The following is an 11,916-nucleotide window of genomic DNA, read 5'->3' on the forward strand; positions in this document are numbered from 1 at the left end:
TGGGGGGGGGGGCATGGTGCTGTGGGGCAGCCGGTGAAGATGGGGGTGTTCAGGTTCCCTGGAGCTCCGGGGCAGTACTGAGCAGGGGTGCACCCCTGTGCAAGCAAAGGGTTGTGCCTCCCCTGGGCCAGGTACTGAGCGCTCATGGCTCCGGTGTTTGTTGATAGATGGGGAAAGAGAGGCTCAGAGTCGGGGCAACTTGCCTGAATCACAGAGGGGACAGTAGCCAAGATTCGAGTCCTGCTGGAGGAAGCTGGGGCCCAGAGAGAGAGAGTGAAGAGTGGAAGGCAGAGCCCCCGACAGCCTCCCGCCCGCTGCCCTGAACCTGCCTGGGCCCCCGTTAGTACAGAATACAGTTGACAAGGATCCGATTATCTGAGCCTTGAAGGGCAGGGCTGGGAAACGGAGCTTTCAAGGAAGGTCTAGGAGGTGCCCCTGAAGACCCCAGGGCAGAAGAGGAGGGTACGGGGGCTCCCTGTTCCCTCCCCTTTCCACACCCCCCTGGGCCAAGCTAGCACACCCAGGATGAGAAGAGAGATTCCAGGGTGCCTGGAAGTGAGCTCTCCCCCCACTTCTGCCCTCAACATCCCCCCCCCAGCAAGGACATTCTAAGCCCAGGTGTTGGGGTGGGAAGGGCTCCCAACCACCTGCTTGAACCTATCCTGAACCTGCCACCCCAGTTCCAGTCTCTATCCACTGAAGGAGGTCCTGCTAGCTCGGTGTATTCCTGGGTGAAGCACATTCTGCACCCCAGGTCTGCTCTGATGGACTCTGGTCTATCTCAACTCCCTCTTTGGGGACTCCATACTTCTGTTAATACAGCCTCATATTCTATTTACTCTGTTCACTGTCATGGGTCTCCTCTCACTTATATTCCAGCCATTTCTCCACACCTCAGCCCCCAAACTGCTCTCCGTTACTCCTGATGTTTCTCATCTCCTGACCTTCACAGGGGCTGTCGTGATGGCCTGGAATATCCTTTTCCTCTCCCTGCCTGGAAATTATAAACCCAGCCAACCCCTCTACATTTTTGCAGGGAGCAACTACATTTTAATCCTACGTGTATCCTCAGTGCCCAGCACAGGCCCTGACACATGGTTGACACTGATTAAAAATTTATTGAAAGAAAGGAGGAAGGTGGAGAGGGCTGAGGGAAAGTGAGTGAGTTCACAGCCAGGAAGGACCCAGGGAGTCGTAGGACCTGGGGCCTGTCCCTCCTCCGAGAGCCTTGGAGAGGAGCCCCGTACAGCAGAGCTAACAAAACCACCTTCCTGATTATCAGAGGGGTGGGCAGCCCCCAACCCTGCCAAATGTCACAGTGCCACCTCTGGCCTGGCTCAGACTCTGGCCTGGCTCCAAATAGGGAAGCTCCCATATCCCTGGCCCACACTCCTGCCCTGGCCACCCTGGACAGCTCCTGCATCTGGTGGCCTGTGACAACATCCCCACCTCCTACATTCCCCTACAGAAAGGGGCCTCTTCCCACAGAACACAGGCCCAGACGGACGACAGGGACTGTCCCTTCAGGTTTGAACAGCTTGCTAACAATTAAGTCCCAGGGAAGGCAGGGCTGGAGGGGCTGAGGGTGCTGGGACCCGTTCTCCCACCGACTCTCACCTGCTGACCACTTGCCAGACACCGGGTCAGCAGAGTCCAGCTCCTAGCACAGAGCAGAGCAAGGGACATGAGTCTCATGGGCAAATTCCTCATACTACCAAGTGGGTGCTGGGATCCCTAGTGTGGGGCCTCAGCCTGGGGCTCAGCACAGCTGCCCTGCCACAGGCGTCCATGTGTCCCAAGGGGTGGTGCATTTGAGATGCCAGAGGCAGTCCAGACTGGTGCAGGGAGCCCCCGAAGGGGACCTGGCACGCCTGCCCTCCCTGGGCCTCAGTTTCCCTGCGTGAGGGCAACCCAGAGCTGCCTTCATGGAGAAGGGGCATTGGTGGGGGACTGTGCCACAGAGAAAGCTGCTCTCCTGTCCCACAAGTCAACCCTCCTCTGACAGGCAGCCCCCGACCAAGCTGTGGGTCCAGGGCCAGGAGATGGGGTTGTGCCAATGAGCAGGAGGAGGCATCGGGGCCTCCTAGGGCACTGGGACCCACAAAGGGCTATTCCAGGAAGCCCCCCACTGCCCGGAAGTGATGGGAGCCGGAGGAAGGCCCACTCGGGAGCAGGTGGCGGATGTCCAGTGAGGATGGGGCGTGGTGAGCCCTGGGCTCAGCTCCAGGCCCTGCCCCAGACAGGCCCTGTGACCTTGGGAAAGGACCTTCCCCTCTCTGAGCCTCATTGCCTCCTCGGTGTGGGGAGGGTTGGACAGATCGTTTCTGACCGCCTTTCTATGCTGGGCCAGGGGTCACCCTTCAGTCTTCACCAGGAGCCTTGCCCCTGTGGCTCCTGCATTCTGGAGAAATGCAAAGGCTTTAGTACCCACCCCAAAGCCCCTCACTTCTCACCCCAGGCCTTCTCCCTTATGCCCCCAACCCATCCAACACCTCGATCACAATCACTCAGGGCCGTTGGCTTGCTCCTGCTCAGTTAGATATCCATCGAATTGAAATATTCTTCTCCTTTTGTTCCTGAAAAACTCCTACACATCCCTCAAAGTCCAGCCTCAAAGATTCCTCCTGCAGGAATTCTTTTCCCTCCTCCCCAGGCAGAGACCCCTTGTTCTGGGTTCCTGCAGCACCCCAGGCACACCTGTCACGCCTCAGTACCAAGCACCTGGTAAAAGTGAGTTCTTGAAAAGAACCAAAGACCTGTGTGCCGAAGCACCTGCCATCGACCTGATACTGAGTTCATCTGCAGCTCCTGACAGCCCCCTGGGCCTTCCCCTCTCTGACACTTTTTCTTCTCCATCTCGCAAAAAATAGCCCTGAGACCTAATTTCAGCTAAACCTTCAAACACGACTCTCCACTTTCAACTTCCCGAGAAGGGATCAATTGGCTGACAAGTTTCCCCGAGCCTCTGCCACCCCCCCACCCAGACCAGACCGGCAGGAGCGCCTCAAGGTGGGTGGGAGGGGGCGGGGCAAGTGAAGGAAGGGAAAGGACTCTGCCCACAGCCCAGCTGGGAAGGTGGCAGGCTGAGGGACTCTCCAGAGACCAGAAGAGTCACCAGCTCCCCCCTCACCCCAGCAAACTGGGATCCCTGGGAGCACGCTGCTCAGGGACTCTGGGGCCCCAGAGGCGTGGTCTCTACAGATCCAGGGCCTCACTTGCCACCTGACCCCTGCCCTCCTCCCTCCCTCCCTCCCAGGAGAAGACAGCCTCAGAGCTGAAGGCAGGAGGCCTCTCCCAGACCCTCCAGCATCCTCCCATTAACCCAAGGTCCCCTGCAGCTCCTGTGGGTACATGCCAGTCTCCTGGCCCTCTGTGGCCCTGGGGAACCACTGTCCCGTCCCCCAACCCCACCTGTAGGTAGGAGGAAGTTACACCAGATGGGCAGGAAGGGTCCACATCTGGTCCAAGTCACAATGAAGGTCTGAGGCCATGCAGGGGCCTCAAAGTCACGTCAGCTGACCCTCAAGCCCTTTCTTTTACGGGCTGCACCAGGACATTTAAGCACCTACTGTATGCCTAAAGCACATGCTGCCTTACAAAGTCCATCCCCTTTAGTTCACAAAAGGGGAAATGAGGTTCTCCCTGGTCACAAAGTCTCTAGGGGCAGAGAGGGGGACAAGCACCAGATCACCAATGCCCTTCAGAGGGGCTTGGGTCTGCACTGATGCACGTGCATGGGACCAGCCAGGCTTCCAGCACTTTCAGATGACCTCTGACCAGTCCAGGCCTTCCCTGCCTTGGTTTTCATGGCGCAGGGAACAGAAGGAGACCTAGAGACCTTAGCCCCTGAACTAAGGTCTCCCAACGGGGCACCTCCACAAGACATGGTGACATCCTCACTCCCGGGTTTAAAATGACAGCAGCAACAGCAGTGACTCGGGTACATGCTGTGGTGTCTCCTGCCTCCCCCAGGCAAGAGCACGTTCCCCGGGCTCCCTCGGGGTCTACACAGAGCAGCTGCCGAGCTCGTGAGGATGGAGCCGGGGAACAAGCTCGGGGCTGGGCTGTGCTTCTGGCCCTGCCACAGGCTCTGTGTGCAGGTCTGTCCCCAGGACACGGGCCCGGCTCACCTGGCTTCCCCCAAACACCATCCTCTGCCCCTGCCCCAGCCCTCCCCATATCTTTACTGGTCTAAAAGGGAAACGTGACTTGAATGAGAATGTTGGATTTCATCTGTCAAGCACCACCATGGGGTCAAGCCTGGTGGCACGCTCACAGTGAGTCTTCAGGACAGTTGCCAGCTCCACATGTCACTGTTGAGGATACGAGGCTCAGGGAGGCCAAGTGCCTCAGGAGGCCACGCAGTTCATGAAAGGGCCGAGATTAGAACCCAGCTCCCCAAACTCAAGCTCTCCAGGGCCCCCAGCTCCAAGCCTCTGGCCCAGGATGGAGTCTCAGTTCACACCCCTTTCCTTAACTGCTGAACACAGAAAAAGGACCAAGGTCCCCAGAGATGCACACAAAGCTGAAATGTCCCACTGTTCCAGCATTTCTGCCTGCCTATCACTCAGGAGCTGTGTGACACCAGGAAAATGACTTCACCTCTGTGAACCTCAGTTTCCTCATCTGCAAAATGGTGATATTTATGATACCTACCAACAGGGTTGCCATGAGCAGTGGGCAAAATGACCACCTTAAAGGTGCTCTGCAGACCTTCCCTGGGCAGGTGGGCTGTGGGTGCAGTCCTGGGGGCTAGAGGCTGGCAGGCTATCTCTGACTCTGATCCACAGGTAGTTTCCACCCAGGAAACCGAGCAGAGACACCACGACGGGAAACCCGCCAAGCCCCGCTGGCAATTACAGGGCTGCAAATTCCAGCAACTCAGGTGTGCTGGCGTGCTTATTAGAGCAGCAAAGAACGGGAAGCCGCAGAGAAAGGTTGCTGATGGGGCTCCTCCTCCTCAGCCCCAGGAGGCGCACTCTTTCCCAGTCACAGCTCTGCCTCTCACCTCTACTAGCACTTGGAGCTCGGACAAGTGCCTTAACCTAGCAGAGCCTCAGTTCCCTCGCCTGGAAGATGGGTAACCAAAGCATCAACTGCAGGGCTGTCGGAGATCAGGGAGATGAGGGATGCAGGACAGAGCCACACGCAGCAGGTGAACAATCAGTGGAGTGGACTACTGGATTATTATCCATAGTGCCCTGAGGTCCCCTGAAGGCTCACCCTGCCCACTGTGGCCTTGGAGACCAGAGAGGGTGGGATTTGGCCTCTGCTCCAGTGGGTGGGAATGGGTGTCACCCTAGATGAGTTCCCAGGGACCTACTGGCCATATCCAGAGGCATGACCCTGAATGCTCTCAGCACAGGCTCCTCCTGCACGCCAGAGGCCCGGAACTCTGCACCACCTGTCAGGGGAGCTTGGTAAAATGCAGATGCCCAGGCCCAGCGAGCCACAAGCTTGAAGGGGCCCCAGGACCCATCTTCAAAGCATTTTTCTGCCATATAAACAGGCAGATGGGTCAGCGGTCCTGGGCAGGGCTCCACCTGACCTGTCACAGCCTGCTTTCCAGCCTCATCTCACACCAGCCCTTCAGTCCCCTCACACCAGACCCAGCCAGTGTCTCAGCATCCCTCAGCACATCCATGTCATCACAAGTCCCCTTACTGCCTCTATCAACAGCCAGTTTCCACTGATCCTGCAGGACCTAGCTCAAAAGTCAGCTCCAGGGAGTCCCTCTCTCACCTACTGGGACAGTCAGCTACTCCAGCTCCCCTGCAGTCCCCGAGTCAGGGGTACAGCCAAGTCTGCCACTCTCTTCCCCGCACCTCTGTCCTCTGCCGGCCACAGGGCCGGCTCCTCGGCCCGTGGGCCTCAGCTCAAACATCACCTCCCGACCACACCACCTCAAACAAGCTTCCTGTTTCCCTGGTCAACTCAAGAGTGAGCATGAGGGGGCTTTGTCCACGGTGCTCTCCTGACCTGTGTCTCCGCTCAGCCCACCACCGGCATGGGCCTGGCATGGGACAGGCATGCCACAACTCTCCAGTGAAAGAGGGGATGATCACACAGGCAAACAGAAGCTCCGATACAGACCTGGGCTCCCTGGGGAAGACCACGTGCCCGCCACAGCATCGGACAGAGGGTCACATGCTGTGCTTGGTGAATGAGGGAGGGAAGGGACCCGACCCTCTGTCTGCCTGTGTGGCAATACCAAGAGGCACAAAGTCCGATGTAGGGGGTCCCTGGGTTCTGTCTGTCTCCACAAAGTCATTTAAGTTTGTAAAAAAGAAAAGAAATTATGTGTGCGAATGGCCTAAATTCCAAAGCTATAATATATAGGCTGTGATCTGTCAATTCTAAGGCATCATCGGTTGGAGAATACAGAATTATTTTATTTCCCACCAAGACAGAACTGAATTATGACCGGCCAGGGACTACCACATGACAGACCTCAAGACACCCAAACGATACCCGCCCCGTCAGGGTGGGGAAGCGTGGAGTGTGGGGGACGTAGCTTAATCTCTTCTCTTCCTGGGCCAGGGCGCTCCATGTCTGGTGGCCTTCAGGGATGCCTGTCCTCCACCTGACCCCTCCCTTGAAGGATGGGACCCATGTGGCCCCAGGGGCAGGGCTGAGCCACGGAGAGGGGAGCAGCCAAGGGATTGGATACCTAGAGCAAGGGAGGCTGGACGCTCTCCCGGTCCATGATGCTCCAGGAAGGGGGACCACGGGGTCGCAGAGCAGCACCCCGGGGCCAGGTGGTGATGGTTGGTGGCAGTGTCGGTGGTGGTGGTGACGCAGAGATAGTTACCGTGACCCGGAACGGTGAGGCAGCTGAGGGCTCCATGCTGGGGCTCTTCTCTGAGAGGCTGCCGGGCAGGCTGCGCCGGGAGCCGGGCCTTTCTTGGGGTGACTCTGTCGAGAGAGGGAGAAAGGAGGTGAGTACATCCGGTAGCTAAAGCACATCCACGGAGGCCTCCCTGCCACTCGCATCCAGCCACGCACAACCCACAAACTGGTCCCTATAAAGTGGGGCAGCAGAAAAGTTCAGCAGAATTAAAGAGAGGATTACCATCCGAGGCAGCAGCTCCACTCCCGTGTGACACCCCGAAGAAGGGAAAACGGGGACGGGGACAAACACGTGCATGCAAATGTTCAGAGCAGCTTTGTACATGACAGCCAAATTGCAGGCACGACTCAGTGTCCATCATCAGATGATTGGATAAACACACCGCTACACACATGCAAGGGAATGCCGCCTGCCCCAGAGGAATCAGGTTCAGAAGAGAGTCACAGCGTGGACAAACCTTGAAGGAGCATCATGCCAAGTGACGCACACCAGACACAGAAGGACAAATGTGGATGGATTCCACCTCAGTGGGGAATATTTAGAATAGGCAAATGCACTGGGACAGAAAATAGATCAAAAGTTCCCAGGAGCTGGGGTGGGGGGGGAATGGGAAATGGTCACCGAATGGTTCAAAGTTTCTGTCTGGGAGAATGGAAAAGTCATAAAAATGGGTGGTGGCAATGGTCATACAGCATTGTAGGTACGAAATATTCGGACTTTTACATGGTGACAGCTCAAGACAATCTTCAGCCACCTTCTGACCACACCCACTTATGACCTCCTGGGCCGGCCCAGCCTGGCTGCTTCCTCACTGGTCCCCCACACCATGCCTCTTCTACTGCTCTGGAGTGGCTCCCGCAGAGGACTCCCTTCCGGAGACCCTTGGTGACCCCCTCCGCCCACCACTCTCAGCCCCCTCTGGCTCCTATAGCAACAGCCAGGCCTGGGCCTCTGGTCTAGCCCTCATTTGCACAGTGCACGCATGCGCACACGTGGGACTCCGGACTCCCACACCTAAGCCGGCTGCATCTCCACATCCCGGCACCCCGCTTGGAGCGTGGTGTGTGTGGGTGCTCGGGAAAGACCTGTTGACTCACAAGGAAGTCTGAAAAGGATGGGGTGGGGGGGTTTCCCTGGTCCCTGGGGACACGCAGGAGTGCAGAGTGAGAAACACCAGCAAGGTGAATGTACATGTTCCTGTTCGTGGAGGTGCTGAGTGCACACCCCCAGCCCACCCCAAGAACACTGGAGGTGAGGATGGTGCAGTCACGGCAAAGCACAGGGTGCACACGGGGGCTGGCTTCTGGGGCCGGGGGCACCTGCTGCATTTCCTGCTCCGTTCTCTCCATGTAACCAAACAGGGGTCCCCAGAAGCCTGAAAGGACTTCAACTAGAACAGGCTCCGATCCCAAGCCCTGGACCACGGCCAAGCAGGCGAAGCCATCGACCCAGGCCTGGACCACGTCCTGCAGAAGCCCCGGTCCCCACTGCTGCCCGTGCAGCCCTGGCTGTTTCCTCTGCTCCGCACCGTCCCCACCCCTCCTCCACTGCCTCTGCCAGGCACACGCCAGACACCCACTCTTCTGGAGGTTTCCCTAGGAAATCTCTGCCCACGCTCCCTGTCTGCCTTCTCTCTCCTCCCCCAGCCTGCCTCGGCACTGCCTGTGCTCTGAGACAGCAGGCATCACTACCACCTGGGGCGTGTCCCCTGTAATCCACCGCAGCTCTTGTCATCACCACCTGGAGGGGATCCACAAGTGCTCTGTGACAGTGCACGTCACCTCTCCCTGGGAGATGTCCTCTTGTGCTCTGTAACAGCAGGCCACCTCCACCGCGGGGTCCCACCCACGCACCAGGCACTGTGGTAGCAAGCGAACATGACGCCCCTATTAGGACAGATGCAGAAGATGGGGGGCAGTCCCTAGCCCAAGGTGACACGCCAGGAGGTGGCCACAGGAATGAGGCCCAGGTGTCTGGACATCAGTGCTGAGCCCCTCCATGTCCCAGTGCCCAACCAGGGGACTGACACACAGTAGGCATGCAGCTCATGGTGCAAGCCTCATCTGGAGCAGACCCCTGGTCCAGCCACTCTCCAGGGCAAGGGCAAGGGACGGAGGGAGCAGGACGGGCCAGGCGCAGCCAGACCCAAGTGCCCTCAGAGACAGCACACCCCTCACCTGGCACCCAGGGCCACTCCATGGCGCCCCTCTGGCGCTTCTCTTGCCAACCGACTTCACCGGCCTTCCCTTCCGTGAGGCAGGGCTGCCCTGTGTCACACCTTCACCACACGTCTCCCTAGCCGGCCGAGTGGCCTGAACAGCTCCCGTGGGAACACAGTCATCCTTCAACTCTGGGGCAGAAGGACTCACCCCCTCTCCACATCAGAGCCTGGCAGACTTGCCCCTTGTCTTCCTACCTCCAAGCCACCGTGAGGTCACCTCCACCACTGGGTCCCATCCACGTGCAAGGCTCTGTTTCCTGCCAGCCTCCCAGGCCAGGCACCCAGCCGCGCTCAGTCAAGTCTGGTCACCTGCTCATCATCCATCAGTAAATATCAGTCCCCGCTGTAGTCGGAAGTCAGTGGGCAGTCAGGCCTCGCCTAGAGGGTCCCTGGGATCACCAGGACAGTAGAGGCTGGGGCCGGCCCCCAGAGCACCACAGGAGCCTTTAGAACCATCTTCCCTCTCCCAAGAGGCTTGCACAGGCACGCACACGCGCGCACACACACGCACACGCGCGCACACACACACACACGCACACACCTGCACACACCTGGCTACAGTTTCACCTCCTCTTCATGGCAGGTGGACCTGATGGCTCTAGGCAAGAGGCACATGGTGTCACCTGGTAGGGCACAGGTGCCCAGCGATGCTGACTCTCCCCTGGGGCCCAGACTGATGATGACCAGAACCTGCCCAGAACCTGCCCCTTCCCTCCTGGGTCAGAGCCAGGAGCTCCTCAGAGGTTGCTTGGTCCAATCTCCCGTTTTACAGATGGTGAAGCTGAGGCCAGAGGGAAAGGGACCTGTTCACTATATCCTGGAGCAAAGACCCTCTTGGGTGCTCCCCAAATAGCTTTAAGGTAGCCTGGAGTCCTGGGCCAGGGCAGGGGGAATCTCAGAAAGAAAGAACCTTCGGGGCTCGGGCTGCAGCTCAGGGGTGGAGTGCCTGTCGAGTGTGCGAGTGTGCAAGGCCCCTGCGGGTAAGAGAGAAGCCCACTCTCCCCCAGGCAAAGCAGCCAGCGCTCCTCCCTGGCCTCTCGGCCTCCAGGCCCCCAAAAGAAACTTGAGGGGGGACCTTGATACCTCCGGGGTCACTTTGGTATGGCCCCGGGGCCAATCTGCACCCTTCCCTGCCGGCCTCCTGCTCCAGCTGCTGACCGTATAGACTGAGTCCTGGACCCTTAGCTTCCATGGGACTTGGCCAGTGGGGAGCCCTGGCAGGAGACCAGAGGAGGGACAAGATCGCCAGGGCTGGCTGCCCGCCTCCATGGAAGGCCCCATCAACACAGCCCTGCCTCCTAGGCACTCACCTCCTGGGACCCCCCTCGGCACCTCTGAGGACCTCCGTGGAGCAGCCCCCGCTGGGCACTGCCCCTAGGGGCTCCCTGCACCTGCCACCACCCAGGAAACAGTCCCCTGGTAAGCCCTCCTCAAATCACCCCAGTCTGACCCCAGGCACACCCACTGGTGGGACCTTGGGGCAGCCAGAACGTGCCCAGAGTGTCATTATGGGCAGAGTCTGAGTCCACCTCCAGACAAGGCAACTGAGGTTTCAAGAGGCAAAAGTGACTTCCTCTGTGCGTCCTCCAGGCAGGGAGTGAGGGGATCTGCCGAGAGTCCCTCAAATGATCCCCCAAACCTTAGGGCTTCAGGGAAGGCAAAGGGGACCTGGAGCACGGAGTCCTGGGGGGGGGGGACTGGAGTTAGCCCTGACTCTGCTGTGTGACCCCAGGCCAACCCTGCCATCTCTGAGTTTCTGATTGATCCTCAATCCAGTGAGTCAGGAGTAAGAGCAGTGACCACTTCCACTCCCAACACCAACCCCCAAATAGAAGAAAAGACCTCTATTTACACAGGAAGAGAAGGCAGGGGGCTGAAGCCCTGGGTCTTATCTGCTCTGTCTCTGCCTCCGGGGACTGAACCTCAGAGACCTAGACCCAAGCACTGCGGCCTTTCTCCTTTGACTTAGCAGCAAAGCTGATGCCAACAGAATCCCAGAGAGGTTAAGTGAATCTGCTAATATCACACAGCATGAAGGTGGCCTTTGTGCGAAAGGATCATGGGGAGGGAGACCCAGCACCTTCTCGTGAGGCTCCCTCAGACCTTGGAGCATGGTCCAGGAGTCTCTGCTGAACTCAGTCTCACTACGTGACCTCTACATGACCTCCCAGGCACCCACCTGGCAAAACTGCATCTTGGGATCAGCTGATGTTGGATCCCCTTTCTACTAGGTCAAAAAAGTCTCCACTCTACCAGCAAAACCAGGCTGCCTTCCTATTCTTAGAAGCCACAGCCAGAGAGATGCATTTTAACCTTCATGTGTTTGCAAAAAATAAATAAAATAAAATCGGTTTCATTCAAATGCTGCTGGCTTGGTTGCCATGGATACCAGCTAATCATGAAGGATGACTGTTACTTGTTCCCATGGAAACACGGAGGCCCAACGAACATCCTGTAATTCCAGACAAGACACCACATTTCAGTTGTCGGAGCGCACTGTCCAGACTTAATGCCTGAGAGCAGGTGGAAGCAGCAGGCGGCGATGCTGGGGTCGGGGCACAAGGGGCCGGCGGGGTGAGCAGAGAGCAGGTGCCGGCCGGGGACCAGTGGCTGTTAACAGTGATCAGGAAAATGCAGATACCATCTCCCGCCTTTTGGCTGGGTCCTAGACCAGTCCAAGATTTAGAAAGAAATCAATTAAAAAAAATTAAGGGGCTGGGGATGTGGCTCAAGCGGTAGCGCGCTCGCCTGGCATGCGTGCGGCCCGGGTTCGATCCTCAGCACCACATACAAACCAAGATGTTGTGTCCGCCGATAACTAAAAATAAATAAATAAATATTATAA

The 11,916-nt window shown here is 58.0% G+C and overlaps 1 protein-coding gene across 4 annotated transcripts in view; it reads right to left on the reverse strand.

Annotated features, from left to right (window-relative positions):
- LOC107152123 (DAB2 interacting protein) overlaps positions 1-11,916 on the reverse strand; it is a 187,655-nt gene that overhangs the window by 90,705 nt on the left and 85,034 nt on the right. For 3 of the 4 annotated variants that reach the window (XM_048813149.1, XM_048813151.1, XM_048813152.1), the window contains exon 2: positions 6,812-6,915. The gene's annotated coding sequence lies outside the window, so the exon portion shown is untranslated. Of the gene's footprint in view, positions 1-6,670; positions 6,785-6,811; positions 6,916-11,916 lie in introns of those variants that run through there. The other variant, XM_048813150.1, reaches the window with a different exon arrangement.

The sequence above is a fragment of the Marmota marmota genome, unplaced genomic scaffold (genome assembly GCF_001458135.2).
Source record: "Marmota marmota marmota unplaced genomic scaffold, marMar, whole genome shotgun sequence".
Lineage (NCBI taxonomy): Eukaryota > Metazoa > Chordata > Mammalia > Rodentia > Sciuridae > Marmota > Marmota marmota.